A 24,640-nucleotide genomic window follows, 5' to 3' on the forward strand; every position below is an offset into this window, starting at 1 on the left:
TGATTATTCCTCCTCAGGCTTTAGATCAGACTTGAGTTTGGAACCGATTATATACTTCTGCTCTTGGTGTCCAGGCCACACCATTGCAGCTTGCTTCTGAACTTGTTCCTTTCTTGATATATAGCTAGGGACCTAAGATCAATAGGGTAGGGATTGGTGCAGGTCCCTTTATCAATCTGTTCTTCATTTGAAATCTAGAATTGGACAGTGGATTACAAACTCCCAGTTTGCATTTTTCTCTATAGTGGTTCTATGTGGGTCTGGCAATGCCCGAGTCCAGAACCCAGGTCTTATCTACTCAATATAAGTTTCAACTTTGTTTCCTTATGCTGATTTGGGCTAAAAAAAAAAAAAAAAAAAAAAAAAGGCTTCCACTGGATCATCTAGCTGCCCTAGTATAGAACACTGGTCCTGAAAGTCAAGAGGATCTGAGTTAAGATCTGACCTCAGATACTTAACACTTTGTGTGACCCTGGGCAAGTCACTTAACCCTGACTGCCTCCAAAAAACAAAAAAGAAAGAAAGAAAGAAAGAAAGAAGGAAGGAAGGAAGGAAGGAAGGAAGGAAGAAGGAAGGAAGGAAGGAAGGAAGGAAGGAAGGAAGGAAGGAAGGAAGGAAGGAAGGAAGGAAGGAAGGAAGGAAGGAAGGAAGGAGAAGAGAAGGAGAAGAGAAGGAGAAGAGAAGGAGAAGAGAAGGAGAAGAGAAGGAGAAGAGAAGGAGAAGAGAAGGAGAAGAGAAGGAGAAGAGAAGGAGAAGAGAAGGAGAAGAGAAGGAGAAGAGAAGAGAAAGAGAGATAGATTAGATAGATGACTTCCTGTGACTTTTTCTGAAATTTCCCCATCAGGATTAGGTCTATTGTGTTTTCTGGATCTAGTTGGAAGAAAGTTCCTTACTTCACTGTTTGTTACTACTCAAATCATTTTTAGAAACGTCAGCAGTGGTTAAAATAGAGTTTTAATGATTGAAGGGGAAAACTTTGTTTATTGGGAAATTCATAATGTGAAGCCTATTCTTTATTTCTAGTGAGTTAAGTTTGAAAGGCATCAGCTTTATTTAATCCTTAATCTACTAAATTTTCAATCCAGTTATTTCCAAAGTTGGGTTGCAACTTTAGGCTATGAATACATAGGCCTACCAGCAAATTTTACCTGGTAAGCATGGAAACAAAGAAAAACAAAATAAAAGTCCAGATTAGAAAATGTCTCTTATAAAAATAACCTTTACTAAAATGTCAAAGTTTAATTGCTAACAAGTAATTATGAATATGTGCATGCACTTTTTAAAAGGATACATTATGGAATAAAATTCAAAGAAATAAAAATATATGGGAGGCAGAAAGTAAATTTTTAAAGGAACTTCATCTGTTTTTAATCTTTGCTTATTTTTTGCCTTCAGTATTAAGAATAAGTTTATTGCCCACCAAAGCAGATTTTAACTTTTTTGTTCCTTAGGTCCTCATTGATTATTGTTGCTCCCAAAAAATATATGTTCATTGACTGTTGTCAATTTTCTGGTGGGGAGTCTCTTTGCTGTCTGAGCAACAGCCTAATTAAATTCAAACGTGGTCTATTGCTGGGTGAGTACTTGAAACTTGACTAGCTTCATAGGACATGCCAGAACTTGTGTTTGTCTTGATGCATAAGGCCTTTGAGAAAACATCACTTCTTCCAGAGGAAGAATTAAAGTAAGCCTTCATATGGTAACTTTGTTTTTGCTATTTTTTTAAAAAGAGAAAACTTAAAAATAGACTCTTATGGGAAGCTTTACTTTGTTCCTTAAAGTTAGCTTGTTTCAAAGTTCTCTGCCCTTAGATTTGCCTTTTGAATAGCTTGGATAGGGGCAGCTAGGTGGCACAGTGAATACAGCACCAGCCCTGAAGTCCGGAGGAACCGAGTCAAATCTGCCCTTAGATACTTAACACTTCCTAGCTGTGTGACCTTGGGCACGTCACTTAACCCCAATTGCCTCAGCCAAAAAAGAAAATTAATAGCTTGGATATCAAAAGCCCTTTTACCTATCTGCTTGCAACTCTAGCTTTCATTGATACTCCTAGAACATCATTCTACCTTTCTAATCCCCTTATTTTTAAAGAAATAAAATAGTCCTTTATTTAATAGATCTATCTACTTTGTTGAGGAAACAACAATTTTTTTAAAAAATCACATTAGAGATGATCATTTCCTTACTAATACCCAATTATTCCTCTTTTTTAAGCTAATTTTTTTCAACCTGATGAGATTTTGTAGTTTGAAGAAGATGGCTTTGGTAAAAGATTTATTTAAGATAATTCTAGCAGGTTTCTTGGCATTTTTTGAATCTGATTTTTGCCAGAGACTCCCCTTCCCCCCCCCCCCCATTTTTTTTTTCTTTTTTAGAAAGAACATAAAAGAAATTGTGGACTTTTACTATGTGTAGTTGTTTTTGTTTTGTTTTGTTTTGTTTTTTAAGAAACACATAGTAAATATGTATACAATTTAACAAGTTAGTGACTGACAAAATAAGAGACTTTTATGGGGCTTTTTTCTCTCTCATCTGTATTTTAAAATATTTTATCTTTTTTTAAACATGACTATACTAGTTTCATAATAATTTCTTTTTGATGATGCATAAATTCATTTTATTGAATACTTCTCTTCAGGAGTTCTAGATACTAAGGATACAAAAAGTTTTTACTTTCAAGGAATTTACATTGTTTTTACCATTAGAAGAATAATGATTTAGATGACTATATATAAAATAAGAGTAAAAGGAACAAAGAAGAAATCAAAATAATGTAGAAATTTTTGAGGAGAGAGATGGCATTAATGCCTGAGGGAATTAGGAAGACCTCATAGAATAAGTAGCATCTGAGCCGTTAGAAAATGAGAGATCTGAAAAATAGATGAAGAGAGAGTGCATTCCAATCATGGAGGCTGGCTTGTGTAAATCCTCAGAGGGAGATGGAATGTCAAGTTCAAGGAACAGCTAATAGCTTGGTTTGGCTGGAATGTAGAGTATGCAAAAAGGGAGTAATATGAAATAAAGCAGGTTGAAGAAAGAAAGTGGAATGAAAATAAGGAAGGCTGAAACCAGATTGTGGAGAGCTTTAAATGTCATGCTAGTGGAGCTTGTATTTTATCCCAAAAGCAGCAGATTGCTGCTGAAGCTTTTTGAGCAGGGGAGAGAGATGGTTATTGACCAGTCCTTCAGAAGATTATTTTACAAACTTTGTGAAGGATAAATTGGTGATGGAAAAGATTGATGACAGAGAGATCATTTGGGAAACAATGGCCTGAATTTAGAAGGTTGGCCTGAATTAGAAGCTGATTATAAGAGAGAATAGTCAAGCAGGACTAAAATTATGAACCTGGAGGGCTAGGAAGATAATGGATGAGCTTAACTAGAAATTGGGCAATTTGGAAAAGGAGGATTATTGGGTGGAAAAGGAAGTGGTAAGTTTTTTTTTTTTTAGTTCATGTCAGATTTTAGCTGGTGGTAGCAGGTATAGCCAACAGTCCTTAGAGATCCAGACTTAGATTCAGGAGAGAGATTAAGCTTTGGGCTGAAGATGTAGATTTAGAATCATTGTATTCAAATAATAAATGAACCTAGGGGACATAGATGAGGTTAGAAAAGAGTTGTATGGAGAGGATAGAAGTCTCAGAACAGTACCTTGGGGAGACACTTAAAAAAAACAAACTTATTTTTCTTTAATTTTTTATAATTTATTTAACAAACACAAAACTAAGATGATTATTTACATATATAACAAACAACAGAAAGGGCCTGTACAATAAAATAAGAATTTGTATTATACATAGTTTGCTTTTCAAGTATATAACACATTTTAATGTTCTGTTTTCAAACTTGTCCTGTTTGATTCCTTGTTTTTTAAGGAATTTTTTTTTAAAAAAAACATTTTAAAAACACAGTGACCCTCTTAAGTTTTTTTTTCTTTCCCTCCTCTTAATAACATTCAGCATTCCCTATTCCATGTCTCAAAGAAAAGCAAGATCTTTAAAATCAGCCACTTTCGAAATTTATTCTATACCTTAAGTTCATCATCTTTGTAAATGGAGGGGAAAGTATCTTTCATCACTTGTTCTTTGGAATCGTATTTGGTCATTGCATTGATTAGAATTTGTAAGCAAAATTCTGAAGTTTTTCTTTACCTTGATAATGTATGATTGTTCTGCTGATGCTGCTAATCTCAAATTCATTAGTTCATATACTTATTCCCAAGATTGTCTAAAAATGTACATTTCCTCATTTCTTATAGGTCAATAATGTTTTAAGTTTGTATTTATTATGAGTTTGTATACCAGAATTTATTTAACCTTTTCCAGTTGTATGATACTTCCTTAGTCTTCAGTGCTTAGCCACTACAAAAAAAGAGATTGAATATTTTTCTGTGTATGGATCTTTTCACTCTTTGATCTTTTTAGGATAGTGGTAATATAGGGCAAAATGGATACTTAGTGACTTTTTTGTTTGTATAATGGTTTCAAATTTCTTTCCCCAGTGAACCAATTTACAGTTTGACCAACATGTTGTCTTTTCCTTTCTCTTTCTCTTTCCCTTTTTCCCTTTTCTTTTTTTTCCCTTTCCCTTACCCACCAATTTGATGAGTGAGGTATGGAGCCTCAGGGATGCTTACTTTACTTACTTTACATGCAGAGATGCAAGTCTTTATTACTAATTTGATATATAAAAGAATTGATTTAAATATATAAAAAAAGAAACATTCTTCAAAAGACAAATGGTCAAAGTATATGAGCAAGCATTTCTCAAAGAAATCCAAATTATCGACAAGGTTTTTTAATAAAGACAAGTGTTTTGTCAAAAGTTTATTTATTTATTTATTTATTTTGGTTCTATATGTTTTGTTATCATGGTTTTGGTCATTTATAGGGTCCATTATGGTTTTGCCAACCTTGCATTGCTAGTATAAATGTTACCCTTAGAGGGTGGGAACAAGAAACCAAATTGATTTTCATTATCAGTCTTCACCCACCCTGCCTAAGGGATTAATTAAGCTATCAGCAGGACCCAAAGAACCTGTTTCCACCAGCTGCCTCCAGACGAAGACTACCAAGAGGTATTAAATGGTGAGTGATGAGGTCTTCAGTATTAGGTTTTCTTAGCAGGGGAATTGATAAAAATTAATCCCTTAGGCAGGTTGGGTGAAGACTGATAATGAAGATCAGTTTGGTTCCTTGTTCCCACCCTCTAAAGGTAATCCAGTCAGAAATCCAAGTTATATCAAGCTCCTGAGACCCACCCTCTGTGGAAATCCCAGTCATGAACCTGAGGTTAAAGTTTCCCTATAAAACTTACTTGTGGGCCATCTCACGGCTGATCCCTCTAGATCATTCCACTACAGCATGCTGACTTGGGGTGACTTTTCCCCTTCTCCCATGCCACATGGTATCTCCCCTAACTCCACTATGCATCCCAATCCCACTTCTTACAGCTAACTTTTAGGGGGCTAAGTCCCTTTCAGGATTTGGCCTGCCAGCTAAGGGCATGCTTCAATCTATGCTGGAGTACTGTTTCTATAGTCTTGAGTGGCCCAAGTGCTAACAAATCTTTTGCCTTCATTGTCGGGTTAATAATTATTTCAACCATATCCTGGAGACTAATGAGCCTATTCAGCATACAAATTGGGTTTTTTTTTACTTCTAACTCCCATCTGGGGCTATCACCCCAACCATTTGTGTCCCCAGTAATTAGAATAGGTAACTTCATAAATAAAGATGCCTATCAGGAAAGTCAGCAGCAACAAGAATTCTAAAGAAACAGACAGACATGTGCATCTAATGACAGGTAACTAGGCCAAATACCTAGTTATTTAGGATATAATGACCATATATTTTCAGATAGGAAACTGCAAGATCTTACATATTTGTATTGCGCTCATAGTTTCTAACTGAACACTTGCCCCCTGATTATAGAAATTTGCTATAAAAGGAAAAAGCAGGGACATGATTATTTAAAAAAAAATAAAAACTTGGTCCTTTCAGCTTTAGCCTGAGAGCACATACATGACAGGATAATTATATGCAGTAACAATTCTACCTTACAGCAATACTCGGGAATGATAAGGTAGATTCTTATTCAGAGAAACACCACTGGGAATTTGAGTCACAAGGATCCCACCTTAAGTGAAGGCCAAGGTTGTCCTCCCAACCTTTGCCCAGATACTAAACTTCACCTGTTAACAATTCAGGTTCTAAGTAGCTTGTAGCTTATTCCTTTCAGTGGATTACTGACTTGATCCATCAAATTATTTCTGAATTCAAAACTCCAAATAATATCAGCTACAGTCCCAAGAGATTTTCTCTCTCAATTAGCAAGTCTCATTAATCAAAACTTCAGGTGAATTTAGCTTTCAAGGATCACATATCCTAAATAAATATTGACTGTAATCTTAACATTGATAACTATAAGAGATTGATCCTAGCAAGTGCACAGCTTATCTTCATATATAAGTAGATGGTTTTAAATTCAACATTACACAAATCATTTTATTTTAGGATGCTCAATAACCAATCTATGTCAAAACATGTTCAGGTATTAACCATATTCAAAGGGACAAAGATAAATCACTGTTCTCAGAATCTCCCTAAACATTGGAAACAGCATTAAAATGACTCTATACAACCAATTATAACTCACATGGAATATAGAATATCCTGTCCTAATTTCATATTAAAGAACCTTATCAGAATTAACATTAATAATTTCTTCATCCTAAGAAATGTTAATTCAACTTTCTCCAATTAAAGAGTCCCTATAAACTTTTCTGGAAATATAAATAACAGGTACAACAGTAATATTATTAAAATTCCTTTAAGCACAATTGATCTCCCTCCCACCAAAACATTCCTAATTGCCCCAAAGTCCATTTTAGAGGTTGAGAATTATCCTTAACAATCCATTCTTGAGGTTCCTTTAGGAAGCAAGGAATGCTGGCCCAGCAAAACCTTTGGAGTTTGCAGTTCCAAGAAAGTGGGTGCTTACTAAGTCCTGGAAGAAGCAGAATGGATGCTTACCAGATGTTATAGATGTTTGAGACTGTAGTCTGCAGTCTGGAGGGTTAAAGGACCTGTGGGAGAACCCTTATAGACTCGAACCACTTAAGACTTTCCCAGTATCAAAAGGAAATGAGAGCCTTTTACAGACAGGAACCACTTAAATTCTCACAGTCCCAATCCCACTCATTCTGGCCCCTCACCAGTTCTTGGCAAAGGGAAAGTTCTCTTATAGATTTTAACTGCTTAGTCTCTTCCCCCTCACCATTTACCTGGGTTGTACACAACTTCGCTGATTGATTTTTAAACATATTTTAACTAGCTTATCCTGAGCTGAATTAATATTCTATCTTTGCTAGCTTACTTCCACTTTTGCTTTTGTTGGGTGTCTTTCTTTGGGAATTGAAGAGGGGAGTTCCTCAGCAGGGAACATCCAAGGACCAACAAAGAACTCTCTTGAAGGCACCTGTCCAAGAATTCGATATGGAAGAGACCCCTCACGAAGAGGAATATCCTGGAATGAGCCCCTAAAACTGTGTGAGACAGTTATGACCCAAACCCAAATTAAAATCGAACTCTATAGATAAAATACACAAAAAGGATTTATTCAGATGAGAAAGGGCAACTCCCAACAGACAAATCATTGTCAGTAAAGGAGTGCAAACTACAAAACATAAGATTATATATAACCTAATCAGAAGGCCCTCATCCCTTTCCCTGACCTTTTCTCCCATTGTCTGGGGGAGTCCAAGCTTATACCCTAAAGTTTGAAATCTGTCCCCAAAATAAAAGAATACTATTAAGTAACAAACTCTTTACCCATTAAGCACATAAATGTTAATTAAGAGGTGATTGGGGGAGAGGAGAACAGAAAGGAGATGTTTGTTTAGCTAAGATAATTGAACAGCTACAGCTTTTAGCTATAACTCAAATTATTGCAAAGTCTCAAGTTATAATTAGGGCATATTCTTATGGCCACATTCTTATAAGAGGTCTTCACCTAGTTTATCCCATTCATCTTTAATTCCCTATTTTTGCACACATTTTATGTAATATTGTATTTAATTGTTATTTGAATATTTGTTAGAATTCACTTATAAAATGCACCCTGTCCCTGTTTTGCTTTGTTTTTAACTTTGGCGAGTTAATTTATGCCTTGTCCCAGTTTCTTTCTTTTTTTTTTTTTTTAATTATTCATTTATGTTCAATATTCTTTGTTCTATTGATCTGGATGTTGGTTTTTTTTTTTTTTTTTTCCCAAAAGATAGATTTTTTTTTTCTCAAAAAGCATCTAATTGGGCAGAAAATCTCAAAATGTTCTTTTATTTCTTCATTTTCTGGAATTCTCCTTTTTTTAATATTAGAAACTTAATTTTCCTTCTTTTACTTAAAATAGTTGACTTGCTGTTTAATTATGCTTCCATTGGCCCATCATTGCTGCTTCCCTTCCAATTCCTTGTTTATTAGTTCTTTTACCTTTTTGGTTTCAATTTTGTTAATCCCTTCTTTGATTTTTCAGAATTTCTATTTTGATATTAAGTACCGGTTTGTTTGTTTGTTTTTTTTTTTAATTCTAATTTCATTCTTAATTCGTTGTTCTATTCTCTTATTTGTTGGGGGAAATGTAGGATTATTTTGGCTATGTTCCAAAAGTTTTAACATGTTGTCTTCTGTCATTTTCTTAAATTATATATTTTCATTTCTATGATTTATTCTTTGACCCAACAATTCTTAAGGTTATTTAGTCTCCATTATAAATTTTTTTCATAGTTTCCTTTTGAATGTAATTTTTATTGCACTGTGGTCAGTAAAGGATATGTTTAATATTTTTGCTTCAAAAATTGATAACTTGAATTTCTTCCTCTGAAAATTTTTCATATCCTTTGACCATTTATCAATTGGGAAATGGCTCTTATTTTTATGAATTTAAATTGGTTCCATATTTACTCTAGAAATGAGGCCTTTTTCAGAAAAAAAAAAGTGTTGCAAATTTTTCCCAATTGTTTCTGATTTAATTTAGCTAAATAAGGTTTATTTGAAGAAAAAATTAATTTTATATAATTAAAGTTACCCTTTTTTTTTCAGTAATACTTTCTAGACTATTACTGCCATCTTTAGGTTGTTTTCCCTTCCTCAACTCTCTATCCATTCTAGTTCATCCTTTACTAAGCTATAAAAATGATAAAGCATAGGTTTGATCAGGTAAATCTCCTACTGAGAAAATTCCAGTGATTCCTTTTAACTTCAAGTATAACTCAGATATAAAAGTACTGGCTTTTAAGGCCCTTTGCCATCTGGTCTCTTCTTATTTTTTTAGGCTTCTTCTACATCCTCTGTGATCCAGTGACTTTGGATTCCTGTCTGTTCCTTGCACACATGCTTGTCTCTCCCCTTCATGCCTCATTTTTAAATAGCAAATAAATGCATAGGTGTTTATATGATTTCAGAAATGGCTAAGCAGAAAACAAATTTCAGTGTATTCAATTTAGTTAATTAAATGCTTTACTTTATGTAGACTTAGATTAATGAGATATGCTCCTTCATATTCAAAAATCCAGGATCTTTTCTTCATTCATTAAACTATTTGTAAACATCAAAATAATCCCATGCTCTCCTGTCTTTGATTTCTTTTGAGGCTCAGGTCAAGTCCTTTGTTTTGGGAGATGCCTTTCCCAGTATTCCTCCCTTTCCCCAATAACTCCTCACTGCTGATGTCTTCTGAGAGGATCTTCAGGTTATACCATAGATATATCTATATGATATTCATATGTGTGTGTGCAGGCAGAGACATTTTATGCATATGTCATTATATATTTCTACATGTACATATAGAGTATATTCTATATACTCACATACATATTTATAGTTAATCATCGATTGTCTCCCCCCTCAATATTCCCTTACTTAGAATGTGAGCTCTCAGGGCTAGAACTGCACCATTTCTTTATTTTACCAGCAGTTAACACAAAACTGGGAAGTATAGCTAAGATTTGATAAAATTAAAAGGTCAGAGGACCTCAAAAGGATTATATCTCTGACTGAATCTGTTAAGATGAAATTTAATAGCAACAAAAATTAAATGTACAAATATAGTAGGGGGTGAGGAGGAATTAATTTGTATGAAAAAGATGTGGTTAATGTGAATAATGTTTAATATTATGAGTGAATAATAATGTAAAATGGCAAGCACGAAAGCAAAATAGACATTATATTAGAAGTGTCATGTGATGTACAAGAAAGATAAAAATCTTAATGTAATTTGCCCTAGTTAAATCATATGTAAGGTCCTGTGTCTGTAGTCTCTCCCGGGTACCATATTTTCAAAAGGATTTGGCAGGTGGGTATTCAAAATTATGCCATATAAAGGACCTATAATAGCAATGTAGAAGAGGAGTTACTTTTTTTTTTCATTATAGAAGGCAATGGAGAGCATTTGAAAGAGATAGTTGTCTTCTTCATCTATGCATATTCCTTTCATTGGAGATTCTCTGAGATACTGAACGACCAGTTGTTGAGGCTGTCATAGAAAGTATAGTCTATGTGAACAAACTTTTAAAGCCTCTTTTCTAACTGTATATCCTATTCTCTTTATTTTTTTTTTCTAATTCTTTCTAGTTACCTAATTTTAACTTAAAATTTGTTTTAATGGTCTTCTTTCCTTTATTTTGTTGGTATTGGTACCATGTTTACTAATGTAAAGTCAGTAGCTTTCTGGAGGTCCTTCGGAAGGGCCTTGGTCTCAGCAGGATAGACACTACAAGAATGGTCAGGAATAGAGTCCAAAGTCTTTATTGTCTCTTACACAGTCTGTGTCTATCACAGTGTGACCTAGTCTCAGTCTGACCCAGTCTTCTCCAGCAGTTAGACAGTCGGACAGTCTCACCAGTCTCTGCCTCAATTAGACTTTGTCCCCAGTTCTTAAATACTCTATTACAATTACATCATTACAGTATACTAAGTATAAGTCAGTCTAGAGTGATTATATCATTATATGAAACTAGAGGGATTATATTATGTCAAACTAGAGTGATTATATCATCATATCATACTAGATATAATGTGAGCTAGAGAACCATTCCACCATCAATTCCACTGAGTTAACACCTTGTTTCAAGTACACCTTTTTAGAGTTCCTGCCCTCTACATCGCCCTCTTTCTTTTGTTTTAGAATACAGGTGGTCACATCCTCCCTGACTTCTCAGGAAGGTGAGAACACCAAACCAGATATAGTTAGCAGGTTTCCTCTGGGCTGAAATTGTAACAGATATACATAAATCCATCAGCATGGGAGGTATTACACAAGCACATAGTAATATAACTCAGGCTAATAATGATGGCTCTTCCCATAGCTGGCACAGGCTCAGTATGGCATAACAGACATAAATTATACATGCAAATAGTAGTGATGTAACAAACAGTATGAATCCACATGAGAGAAATCACACAGGCAAGTAATGATATAACAAACAATATGAATATACATTTCTCTAAGTCCTAGAAGGAGGGTATATAAACAACAATCACACATACACCTCCTTCAGCAGCCAAGAGATAGTCCAAAACCAGTCTATCATCCATTACTTCACATGTCAGGGAATCCAATGATTCCTGCTAGTTTTAAAATGCTACATCAGTCTCATTCACAATTTTTGGTGTTCATGAGTCAGTTGCCATAACTGTCATGTTCTTTCAGTGGTGGGCTCAGTCAGCGATGGAACCACCTGATATTTCTTGGGTCTTCTTTGTTTCAAGGGTCTTCTCCATCTCTCTCTGATGGACAAGGCAAATACGGCTGGTTGACACCCATCTGATTCCTTCTCCATCTGTAGAGATACAAGCAAACTCTCTCCCCTTCGCAGTTAACCTATCTGGTACCATCCGTTCATCACTTTCTGGATCTCTCCATATCACCTGGCGATTATCTAAAGGTAATGGAGCTGCTCACAAGGGACACTGCCTTTCCGGTGGATTATAAAACCTGTCTGCCTGAGCCAATGCATCTTTATCAAAAATCAAGAAGTTAATTGTATAAAGAGCTAAATTTAGAAGTTCTTTAGGGTTACCTGTGGTTCCCCCTTTCTTTTGTTTTTGGAGGACCATCTTGATGTCTCTGTTTCTCCTTTCTACTATTGTCTGTCCTTGAGGATTAAAAGGTATGCCTTTTAATCTGATACTGTGCACAAACATGTGCAAAGTGTTTAGAAGTATATGCAGGTCTATTATCTGTTTTTATTGCTTGTGGCACACCCATGATTGCCAATGCGTGGATGAGGAATTCAGTGACCACTCAGGCTGTCTCTTTTGCTGCTGGTATTGCAAAACTAAGTCCTGAAAAGATGTCTACTACAATACAGATAAAAGACAGACGACCAAAAGATTTATAATGGGTCACATCCATTTGCCAAATTTCATTGGGTCTCAAACCACAGGGTTTTTTCCTTGGAGGGAGCGTAGGAGCATGGAAAGAAAGGCAAGCTGTACAGCCTTTTACTATGCTCCTAGCTGGCGTGGTGAGTTTAAAGCACTGTCTCCCCTTAAAATGTCATATAATGGTTGTAATTGATAGGTAGTTATGTTTAACACTGGATATATCCATTGGATATCTCCCTATCAATTTCTGAAAGTCATTTAAAGTGTTTAGTTTCTCTGTTTTTAAGGAAAGTTTTTGTACTGTAAGAACCGTAAAGTATACTTCATATCCTAAATATTGAGAAGGAGCATGTCTTTGAATTTTTTCTGGAGCTATATACAATTCGTAGTTCCTTAATGTTTCTTTGGTCTTTTGTAGACTTGTTTCTAATATTTGCTCCTTAGGTGCACACTCCCAAGATATCATTTATGTAATGTAACAACATAACTTTTAGAAATTCTTTTCTTACTGAAGTAAGAGCAGCAGAGACATACATTTGACTCATAGTAGGGCTATTTTTCATTCCCTGTGGCAAACTGTCCATTGATATCTTTTATAAGGCTTAGCTAAATTAATGTTTGGCACTGAAAAGGCAAATCTTTTCATATCCTCCTTCTCTAGAGGGATAGAATAGAAACAATTCTTAATGTATATAACCCAAAGAGGCCATTCTCTAGGCAATTGAGTAGGAGATGCAAGTCCAGGCTTCTGAAAAGTTTTCATAGTTTCCATCTCTTAAATCAGTCAACATCCTCCATTTTCCAGATTTCTTTCTTACAATAAATAGTAGGGAATTCCAAGGACTTAGAGAAGGTTGTAAATGTCCTTGCTCAAGTTGCTCCTGTACTGTATCTAATAAGGCCTGAATTTCATCGCTAGCTAAGGGCCACTGTTCTATCCACACTGGTGTATCAGTTTTCCATTGAATGGGAACAGGTGAGAGTGCAGGCAGGCCTTCAACAGCAGTCCTGCCTAAAAAGCCAAAGTACTCATTTGTAATCCTAACTATTGTAAGATGTCTTTTCCCCATAGATTGATGGGGATTTTTTAATACTATAAAAGGAGTAAAAACTTTTTCACCTTCAAATATTCATCTCAAAGGAGAAGTTCTAACTTCAGCTGCTATTGCTCTTCCTACACCAGGCATGTAGGTGTCTGCTTTAATCTTTGACCAGTGACTAGGCCAATTGGCACCTGTAATTACTGTACAATCTGCATCTGTGTCTACCAATCCTTCTAATGGTATGCCATTTATATAGATAGTGAGCATAGGTTGGTCAGCTGTAATAGCTGCTGTCCAGAATATTTCTGGATTCTATTGCTGGGAGTTAAAAACTGGACAAATATCAGCAGATTGCCTATTAGTAATCTGTATCAGTAAACCTGATGCTACTACTTCTCCTAGTTGATAAGTCATACATTGTCTATCTGTATTAGTGACTGGGATATTATCTACACATTCCCCAGTTTCCCACATCAGTGTATGGATGAACACTGTTTTGTAAGTTCTCTCAGGAGGTGAAATGGTCAAGCCTACTGTGCCTGGAGGCAAGGGATCCATAGACTGGAAAAAAACAGATTTCACCTCTCCAGGGGATATTTCAGTAGTCCCAGCTGCATATAACTCTATTCTCCCCAATTGTAATCCCTTTCCTCCATCAGTTTGCTTCTCGACTTATTATGTCTGAGCACTGAACTACTAGAGACTCTGGGTTTTGTATCAGCTACCATCATGCTCCTAGTGTTTTTTGCCTGGGGCTCTGGAGCTGGGCCTTGCTTCCTGTTTCCCTGAAGCGTCTACATTCTGATGCCCAATGGAAGCCTCTGTTGTATTTTGGATATGGCGTTTTGGGTCTTATTCTCCCACTCTGTTTTCTCACTCTAACTTTATGCCATCATTGAGCTTTCAGATGCCCTATTTTACCACATTGAAAGCATTGACGAGTCTCAGCCTGGGTATAAAAGGTATTTTTGCCCACTGTGGCACAGTGTCTCCTTTAAAGGAGCATCCTTGGGAGCATCCTTGGGTAGTCCTAGTATAATTCTTCTACAAACTTCATTAGCATTTTCTTTAGCAAGTTGTCTTATCATAATGTCTATAGCTGCATTTTCACCAATACTTTGTGTGACAGCTGTCTGCAGACATCCTATGAAATCAGCAAAAGGTTCATTTAGACCTTGCACTATTTTCATGAAGGCTTCCCCTCTATCTTGTCTTCCTGGGAGGATGCCCCATGCTTTAATAGCAGCAGAAGCAATTTGCTTATATGCTGCTATGGGGTAATTAATCTGTGCTAAAGTTTCTGCATAAGAACCTAACTGTTAGTTGGTCACAGGTGACTGGTGTATTAACTCCAGGTTGACTATTTCATTGGGCTTATATCCTACAGAGTTCACTATATTCAGAAAGCCAGAATAAGTTTTGTCTAGGTTCTAAACATGTCCTTGGTATAGATTTCAAATCATTAAGGAATTAAAACTTCAAAAGCCAAATTTTCTAATAATATCTTAACATAAAACAATATAGACCCATAAAGAGTGCAAGCCTTTTTCAGATCTTTGATAATTTCTAGATTAAATGGAATGTATTTTCTTTTTTCTTGACCTGAAGAGTCAAACTCTTCAATCACAGGTTTTGGTTCTATTTTAAAATCAGATATATTCTGTCCCTCATTTCTTTGTAATCTATGACAAAGGTGCTGCATGGATGGTGCTGATGGTGTCACTGCCCTTCCCCTTCCTCCTCCTCCTTCCACCCATCAATACGAAATTGAAGGAGGATGGTCAGTAGATAGGGAATGTCCTAATGGTGTGCCTGCTCAGGTACAACTGAGTTGTGAAAGTGAGAAGCACCACACTCTTTAAGCTTATCGGCATGGTACTTAAGATCCAATTCTCCATGCCTTTCAGATGATTTGTCAGTACCACTACCACCATCCCTTTTCCTCACTCTTCCTTGTCTGGCTGTTTATCTTAAAACTTTTCCTTTTTTTTTTTTTTTTTTTTTTTTTTTTTTTTTTTTAAGAACTTGTGGGATTCTTTAAAGCCAATTGTATTATATTGTACATAAGGAATGTTTCTTCAGGAATTGAATCAGGACCCATAGCTTCATAATATTCAATTAGTTGCTCTCCCACTAGTTCCCACATATCTGGCTCCCATATATCTTCCTTAGAGAGCCAAGGAGACGTGCACTCTAATATATTTAAGAGTACAATGATCTGCTTCCAAGGTACCAACAAATCTTACTTCTTTATTAGCTTAACTATACCTTCTACACACTTCCCCTGGAAAGAAAATTCCCTGGAGTGGGGAAGCTCTTTTCTTAGTATTTGCCCCACCTTGGCTAAAATACAAAAGTGACTAGTTTAGACCTTACCAAAGTTTTCTGCTTGTTTATTTTTATACTCACCTTATTTCCAGATCAAGGGGACTTCTCCACTGAACTGGGGCCGATCACATCATTCGAATTGCTGAGTATAGGTTCTTACATCCACATTCAGGCACTAAAATATAATGTCCGGGCTAGCTTTCTGGAGGTCCTTTAGAAGGGCCTTGGTCTCAGCAGGATAGACACCATAAGAATGGACAAGAATAGAGTCCAAAATCTTTATTGACTTCTTACATAGTCTGTGTCTGTCATAGTCTGACCCAGTCTCAGTTTGACAGTCTCAACCAGTCTCCATCTCAGTCTGACTTTGTCCCCAGTTCTCTCAGTCCTTAAATACCTTATTACAATTACATCATTACAGTATACTGAGTATAAACCAATCTAGAGTGATTATATCATTATATCAAACTAAAGTGATTATATCATTATATCATACTAGATATATGTAAACTAGAGAATCATTATCTCATCAATTCCACTGAGTTAACACCTTGTTTCAAGTATACTTCTCCAGAGTTCTGGTTCCCTACACTCATTACTTTTCCTTTTTGAAAGAAACAGACAATATGTTTTACTATTTTATTAACACCTCCCTTCATTCTTCACATATGCCAATTTAATCTATTGTGGTATAGTTTTGACTTCATAATTTAGTTGAATGACATCTGAAGACACCAGAAATCACCAAAAAGTTAAAACAAGTTTTGCAACTGTTTGTTGATGAATAAATTGGTTAACCATGAAAATTTGTTGTTCAACTATAGTCTAAAAATGGAATTACTGAGTTTCATTTATTTTCTTTATCAGGGATTGTATTCCATAAATTAAGTTTTACTAATGTTTTTTCATGTAGTATGATTTTTTCCTGTCCTGCTATCTAATAAATATTTGAAATAAGTTTGAATTCACAACACCTTAGTTGCTGCAGTGAAAGAGATGATATAATTTGTTTTGCCTCAAGTATTTTTTTTTCCCTCCTAGAATTAGTAGATTCTATGTGTTATATCTCAGTTTGCTTGCTTTTGGGTGTAATTAGTACCACAGAGAGCCAAGCACCAGGTATCAATAGATCCAGCCACACAAATAAAGTTTTATGACTTAATTATCATAATGATAGAAAGTGACACTAAACTGAGGAGAAACCTTGGCTAGAATCCTAGCTCTCATGCCCGCTATGTGGCTGACCATGGGCAAATTAATTTTACTACCTAAATTTCCTTTTTCTTAGCTGCAAAATGGGTGTTATAGTAACTAACAAGGTCTCCAAAAAAGAACCTGAATTTGTAATTGTACTAATTTAGCTTAACTAGCTCAGAAAGGAGTTGAGAAAATTTGGGAGGAGAAGGGACAACCAAACAAGATACTATTTTCAGATTGTTGACCTTTGTCCTTAGGGAAGTTTTAATCTACTCATTTTAGTAACTTTTGTCCTCCAGATCCAACCAGCTGTGATTTTTGATAGGGTATAGCTTATATGACTAAAGAAACTTCACATCCTCAAACCAGCCAATCACACCACGCCATCCTACTCTCTGTTTGCTGTTCCTCCTTCCCACATGTTCCCTTCCAAGAATTCTCAAGAACAAGGCAGTCATTATTGGTCACCACTTCCATGTATTTTGTCTTTACCTGTTAGAATGTAAGCTTTTTGAGGACAGATATTTTTATTTTTATGTCTTGTACCCTATGGAGTGTTGCCTAACATATTTTAAACACTTGACAAATGCCTATTAATTCATTCATTAATTATTATTATTCACAGTCTATTTGGGGTGATTTGCTAACTTTTTTTTTTTTTTTTTTTTTTTTTTACTGTTTAAGAGTGGGGAGAATTTATTTGGAAATCAAGTTGCTATAAAAAGTAAGTGTCAATAAATATAAGATGAAATTGTAGAAATATACCTGTAGTATTTACTTCTAGGGAAGGATTTAAGAAACAAATGATTTATGTGTATGGTTTACTGTGTATATGTATATGAATTGTAAACTTTAGTGTGAAATGCAAGTGTAAATAATTAACCTTTCCTAGCCCTAGTTTCCTCATTCTTATGGCTTCTTTCTAATCTTTGATTTCCTGGCTGTATCTTTGTCATCTATAAATATTCCCAGACCTCCTCCATTCTTTAAAAACTTTTTTTTTAACCTTAATCCTTCAAACTATTTTCCTATAGCTTTATACTCTATTTCCATTTCCTCCCCTTCCTCAATGCCTTCTAAGTCCACCACTCAACTGAAATTTGATTCTAAGATTACCCATAATATCTTAATTTTAAAGTTTTTCTTTAAAAATAAATTTTATTGATCTTCTAATTTTTTTTTACTTCCAAATTGTCCTAGTCTCCTCCCTTCTAAAGAGTCATCCATATAACAAATGATATTTTTCAAGAAAAAATATCCACAAAGCTCATCAGCATTTGAAAAAGTCTGATAATATATGCAGCATATTACATCAATAGTACCTCTACAGAGGTGTGAGATTGGGAGTCTTATTTCTATTATTTGGAGATGTTCTTTGTAATTTTACAATATTTTGATTGGTGGTGTGGTTTTTGTGTTTTTGTTTTGTTTTGTCTTGTTTTGTTTTGCTTTTATATTTCTGTAGTCCTATATTTTCTTGAATTTGCTTACTTTATGTTTTTGTCAATTAATTTACATTTATCCATGCTTCTCAGTATTCATCATGTCAGTCATTTCTTAGCACAGTATTATTCCGTTACATTCATGTTTCACAATTTGTTTGGCCTTTCCACAATCAATGAGCATCCATTTTTTCTAGTTCTTTACTATAAGAAAACGTATTGCTGTAAACATTTTGGTATAGATTGACATTCCTCTTGGGGTGTAAGGTTAATATGATACACATACACATACATATATATATTTATCTATTATGTAGAATATACATTGATATATTAATATATATTTTAGATACCAAATCCTTTTCTTAGAAATTTATTACAAATATTTTTCCTACTTTGACTACTTCTGTCTTAGATTTTTAATTTTGTTTGTGTAGAAGATTTAAGAGTACATCTTCCCAGGGCAGCTAGCTGGTGCAGTGGATTGAGCACCAGCCTTGAAGTTAGGAAGACCTGAGTTCAAATCTGGCTTCAGTCACTTAACACTTACTAGCTATGTGATCCTGGACAAGTCACTTAACCCCAATTGCCTCAGAGGGAAAAAAAAGAAGTACATCTTGCCAAACTAACTGTGAGAGGTATGTGATTTACCTTTCTTGTTTTTAATAGCATGATCCTTAATTTTAAGGTCATGTATCCATTTAGAATGTGTGTTGTGGAATATGTAATAGGGTATTCATATAAACCTGATTTATGTTGGATTGCTTTTCAGTTTTTATCAAATAGAGAGCTCTTTCTTAAGTAGCATATCTTTTCTGATTCATCAAACACTGGTTTATTGAGTTCCATTGTTTCTGATTCTTCCTTTTCTTGTCTGTTCCATTGACCTAATTTTTGAGAGGAAAGGGTATAGTATGTAAATCAATACCAGATGATTTGATGACATTTATGCTCATCGGATGATGGTTCGGACTAACCAATGCAAACACCCGCTGGAGGGCTACTTTGTAATATAATCTGAGATCTGGAAGTGCACTTTCTTCCTAATCTCCTTTCATTGTTTCCTTTGATAATTTTAGATCTTTGGTTTCTTCAAATGAATTTTGTTAATATATTTTATTGAGTTCTATGAACTATTCCTTTGATGACTTAATTGGCATACATTAAAAGGTCGGAAGGAAATAAGTATTTATTAAGTATTTATTTTGTGCCAGGCTCTATGCTAAGTGCTTCACAAACATTATCTCTTTAGATCCTCACAAACACTCTGGTATGGTGGAGAAGTAGGTGACTTGCCTAGGGTCATGTAGCTGGTAAGTGCTGGATGAATTTGGTTTTTCTGACTCCAGCCCATCACTCTTTCTACTGCACCAGCCCACCAAAACTGAGAGACATCAGGACCTCCTGTTACTATTATATTCTTTGTCTTCTTGTAATTCAGATGAATTTAGGTGGCAAGGCATTTGGAGTATATGTTTTATAAGAATATTGATTTACCTTTTTTTTTTTCTTAATATTATGTAATTTTTCCTTTTTATGGAGGAAGGAAAAAAGGGAGGATGGGAAAGCTTCCTAGGTGCCACTGTGCTAAAGTGCTTTACAAATATCTTTTTATATTGTAGATTTTTGTTTAACCTTGTCTGATAGCATGATTGCAACTTTTACTTTTTTCAGTTCCCTTGATGAATAGTAAATTTTTTCCAGCCCCTTATTTTTACTCTGTGAATATTTTTGTATTTTGTTCTTTTGTCTTTCTAGGCATCAAATTGTGAGATTTTAACTTTTATTCACTCTTGCTTTTTTTTTCATTTTATTGGATTGTCTAATCCATTAACATTAAAAATTACAAGTTAAATTTATATTTTCCTTTTTGTCTCTAATACTTTCTTTTGCTTACTTTATTTTGTCTGTTACTTTACATTTATCCATGCCTCTCAGTATTCATCATATCAATCATTTCTTAAAGCACAGTAATATTCTATTACATTCATGTTTGAATTAGAATGTTCCCTCCATCTTCCTATATAAAAACAATAATTTGTCTTCCATTATTTTTGCCTAATCTGCTTTTAAGAAAACCAAACCATTCCTATAGATTTTGTTCTCTGAATCCTAAATTCTATCCCTCCATCCCCTTTGTCATTACTTTACTTTTAACCTGTTGCTTAATATAAATAAATATATATTTTTTCTTTTTTCCTTCCATTTTTTAGTTAATTCTTGGTTTCTCTTTTTCTCTCTCAGGTAATAAGGAAATTCCCTTTCTTCTCCTCACCTTAAACTTTTTTATGTCATTTTCCCGCATCTTTTTCTAAAAAGAGTTTCTTTTCCCTCATTTTTTTTTTGTTCTTTTCCTTTTCTGTCAGTGATGTATTAATAATTTGATTTGTGGTCCTATTGTTCTTTCTTTAGTCCATGTATTTCTCATGGAATTAAAGCTTCCAAGGAAACTATTTTGAATTTCTTCTTCTAATACAATATTGCCTTGTAGGTCTTAGTCCCCTTTCTTGCCTTTTTCCTTACTCTTAAGAAATATCAATTCCTGAAGGTGATGGAGAACATAGAAGAATTTCCCCCAGTAGGAATTTTGTCATGTCCTTGATTGTGCATTTCATTACTATCCCTTATCCCTCCCCATTATTACTCCTGTGGAAAACAAATATTTCATTTTTATGTATCTAATTTTTCTCAGATGTTGTGGGGGGGTGATGAGTGAGATCATTAGGCATTAACCTCTGTTAGTTCATTTTTCTGGTTGTTACCACCTTTGGGTTCTTGGTTAGTTTGTAGAGAGAGCGCCAAAATTACCTTGTCTTTTTCATACAGTTCCCATTTTGAAGAGATTTGAGGGGCAGTGGGGATCATAAAAAATGTCTAGTCTTCCATAGTTTTGGTCATGTGACATAAAAATTTCCCAATAACTTCTTAATTGCTAAATTCAATTGTTTTTTCTCAGCCTTCATCATGACTTTTCTACCATTTGTACTACTGACTTCTGCTTCCTATTAGATACTCTTATTTCTGGATTTTCATACCACTTTTCTTACCTAAATCTTCTACCTTTCTGAACTCTCATCATCATCTTCCTTTGCACCGGATCATTATTCCATTAATACCCCCTTGGTGTACTGTATGCCAGAGCTCTGCCCTAAGACTGCTTCTCTTAGCATATTTTCTCTCCTGGTGAACTCCTCTGGATTTATCTAACATCTAGCCAGTGATTGCCAAAGAACACATCTCCAGCTGTTACCTCCCAAATTCCAGTTAGAATGTCTTCCTAGGACTCATAGTGTCCAAAACAGTATTCTACATACTGGGGGAGCAAGGAACATGCAAATAATTATGTGTTTCACAGGTGATGTGCATATGGGAGTGGGTGAGAGAAAGACAGAAGATTCAAAAAGATACTGGTAGAGAGGATTTCCTTTTTTTGGGAATTCCCTATCAAAATCACTGTCTGAGCCACCCCAAAAAAAGATCCCAAAGAAATCGCTGCAGTGATTGTTTACTTCGCGTAGGTTGATTATATTGGCCCTTTGTTTATAAACAATTAAAACTACCCAGTAAACATGACCTTCTAATTGCTTGGCTTTCACAGCTTTTATCTCTATGCATTTGACTCCTATCTATTATCTCTTACTCTAGCCTCCAACTTCAAACAATCCAGCCATCTAAAGTAGTGGTCTCTAAAGTGGGGCTTGTGGAAAGCTCCCCAGAGGCCAGGGCTTGATCCCCATGGTACACGGGGGTGCCCAGTGGGAGAGTGGAAATGTGCCATGTTCTTTTCTCGCCCCTCATCCCCACCCAGTCTTACTATCCCCTACTATCCTAGGGGGTATTACAACACCCCAAATCCTTCATATTCTCTCTCTTTCTTCCTCTTCCCCTCTGTTACCATGTTGCTATGGCTGCCACAGATGGTCTATATACCAGGCCTGGTTGCTGAAGAAGTGCTTCCTTCTCTCCCCCTGTAATTTTTCAGTAAAATGAGGAGACCTAAATGAGTTACATATATCTTTTTCTCACCCGCCCCTTTTCCTTCTAGATTTCCCTGAGGGTTCTGCTATCCTTCTCTCCTTTTGCTTAGGTTTACAAACTTTGTATTAGCCTGGACTCACCTTCCCTTACCTCTTATCTCCAACTAATTGCAAAATCTTGAATTTTTTACATCTTCAACATTCATTGCATCTTTCTGCTCTCTACTTACATGGCCCTCATTATCTTTCAACTGAGCTGGATTACTAAATTAGCTCTCTCATCATTTTCTTTGCCTATAACTCTCACCTCTCAAATCTATACTCTACCAATTGCCAAAATGCCAAAACATCTTTTTCAGGTCTTTTAAGTAAACGCCAATGTCTCCCTCTTGATTCAAAAATTAAATACTTTTTCTTCATTTTTATCTCATTTATACGTTATTATTTTTGTAATATCTGTATGATAGTACCACAGTACATAATTAATAAGCAAATATTTACTTTAAGGGATTGTATTCAAAAATGTCTTGCTGATAGAGACTCCTGATCAAAAAAATTTGGAGACCCAGTGCCCTAAAGGACTTCAGCACCTGAAAAGACCTTCTCTCTGAAGCCAAACACTATCTTTTTCTCCCTTCTCCCTTCCCTATTTCTCTATCAGTGACATCACCCATTCATTTGGTCTCACAAATGTGAAACTTGGAATTTTCTTGACTTTTCTATTTCCATGACTTTTCATATTCAAAACTGAATCTTATTGGATTTACCTCCACACTCATTCTTGGGTATTCTCCTTCCTATACTTACATGTTATATTTCAGTAGCTACCCAACTAGTCTTTCTGTCTCTATTCTGTTTCACCCATATTGACCTTCAAAATGCTGCCAAATTTAGCTTTATTATTCATGGCTCTATCCATGTTTCTTCTGTTGCAAATCTTTCTTTGACTCCCTATTGTCCTTTGAAAAAAATTCTTTTGTTTTTATTCAAGGCCCTTGGCAAACTTAGTTTTCCAGCCTGCTCTCTTATGGTACTTTCTGCTGCATATTCTAATATAACTAGCTAAATTAGACTCCTCTGTTCCCAAATCTGTGCTATATTTTTCCTGTCAATGCTAATACTATTCCTTATTCCAAAATAGGAGCAACTGGGTAGAGAAACTAGAGTGTCAGTTCTGGAGTCAGAAAGATTTATCTTCCTAAATTCAAATGTGACCTGAGACACTTAACTAGCTGTGTGACCCTAGACAAGTCACTTAATCCTGTTGACCTCAGTTTACTCATCTGTAAAATTAATTGAAGAAGGAAATGATAAACCATTGTAGTATCTTTGCTAAGAAAATCTCCAAAGGGGTCACAGAGTAAGATGTGACTGAAAAAACATGAATGAACCAAGTATTCTCCTTTTTCCCTTTTAACTATTCAATTCTTTTTTCTTTAAAACACAATTAGCAATCAGTGACTTTTCCCCCTCTTGGATTGTACTTCACACTTTGTACCTAACTGTTATACAAGGAAATACATAAAACCTAACTGTTATACAAGGAAATACATAATGGCACATCTCACTACTGTACTATGAACTACATGAATGCAGGGAATTTGGCGGAATAGCTGAGTCTTAGAGTCAAGAAGATTTGCAATTAGACCCTGTCACTGGCAATTCATTTAACCCTGTGAGCTTCCATTTCCTTAAAATGATTATAAGACTTGTGCTACCTCTACTACAGCATCTTGATTTATAAAGAGTTTACAAACCTTAAAATGATATAAAATGTCACTTAGCATCATCTAAACTTGTAATTCTGAGGCTTTTCAACTTCTTTTGTGTGGTATCTGATGTAAGACATGTCTGAAGTAGAAGATATTAGCAGAAAGTACCTGAGGGACAGATGAGAAATAGGGGAGATGTTGGGTTTCATGATGAATAGCCCTTTTTAATAAAGAATTAGACAAAGTTCTCAGCTAAGAGCAGGGAGGAGAAAAGCCATGGGAGAATTAAGGAAGTATCAAAGAGCTGCTGTGGAGAGTGGAATAGTGAATTGATAAAGAATTATGGAAGAATTGCCAAAAACCAATAAGGGCCCGCTTGAGGTTATGTAGCATAATTTTGTGTCTTCATAGCACAATAATTGTACAAATAGAAGGCACTTAACAAATGCTTCTTCATTCAAAAATAGCTCGAGGACAGTGTATGTCGGGATCAAAAATTCTTGACAGAATTAGACAATTGCATTTAATATAACAAGTTGAAATTCAGTGAGTTAATTT

The 24,640-nt window shown here is 35.2% G+C and overlaps 1 protein-coding gene across 6 annotated transcripts in view; it reads left to right on the forward strand.

The window, feature by feature from the left end:
* Positions 1 to 24,640, forward strand: part of FNDC3A (fibronectin type III domain containing 3A) — a 176,373-nt gene that overhangs the window by 7,768 nt on the left and 143,965 nt on the right. The window contains exon 2 of one of the 6 annotated variants that reach the window (XM_031961943.1): positions 17,636 to 17,675. The exons of 4 other annotated variants lie outside the window; for them this stretch is intronic. The gene's annotated coding sequence lies outside the window, so the exon portion shown is untranslated. Of the gene's footprint in view, positions 1 to 17,635; positions 17,676 to 18,937; positions 19,032 to 24,640 lie in introns of those variants that run through there. One more of the 6 variants, XM_023499650.2, reaches the window with a different exon arrangement.

The sequence above is a fragment of the Sarcophilus harrisii genome, chromosome 3 (genome assembly GCF_902635505.1).
Source record: "Sarcophilus harrisii chromosome 3, mSarHar1.11, whole genome shotgun sequence".
Lineage (NCBI taxonomy): Eukaryota > Metazoa > Chordata > Mammalia > Dasyuromorphia > Dasyuridae > Sarcophilus > Sarcophilus harrisii.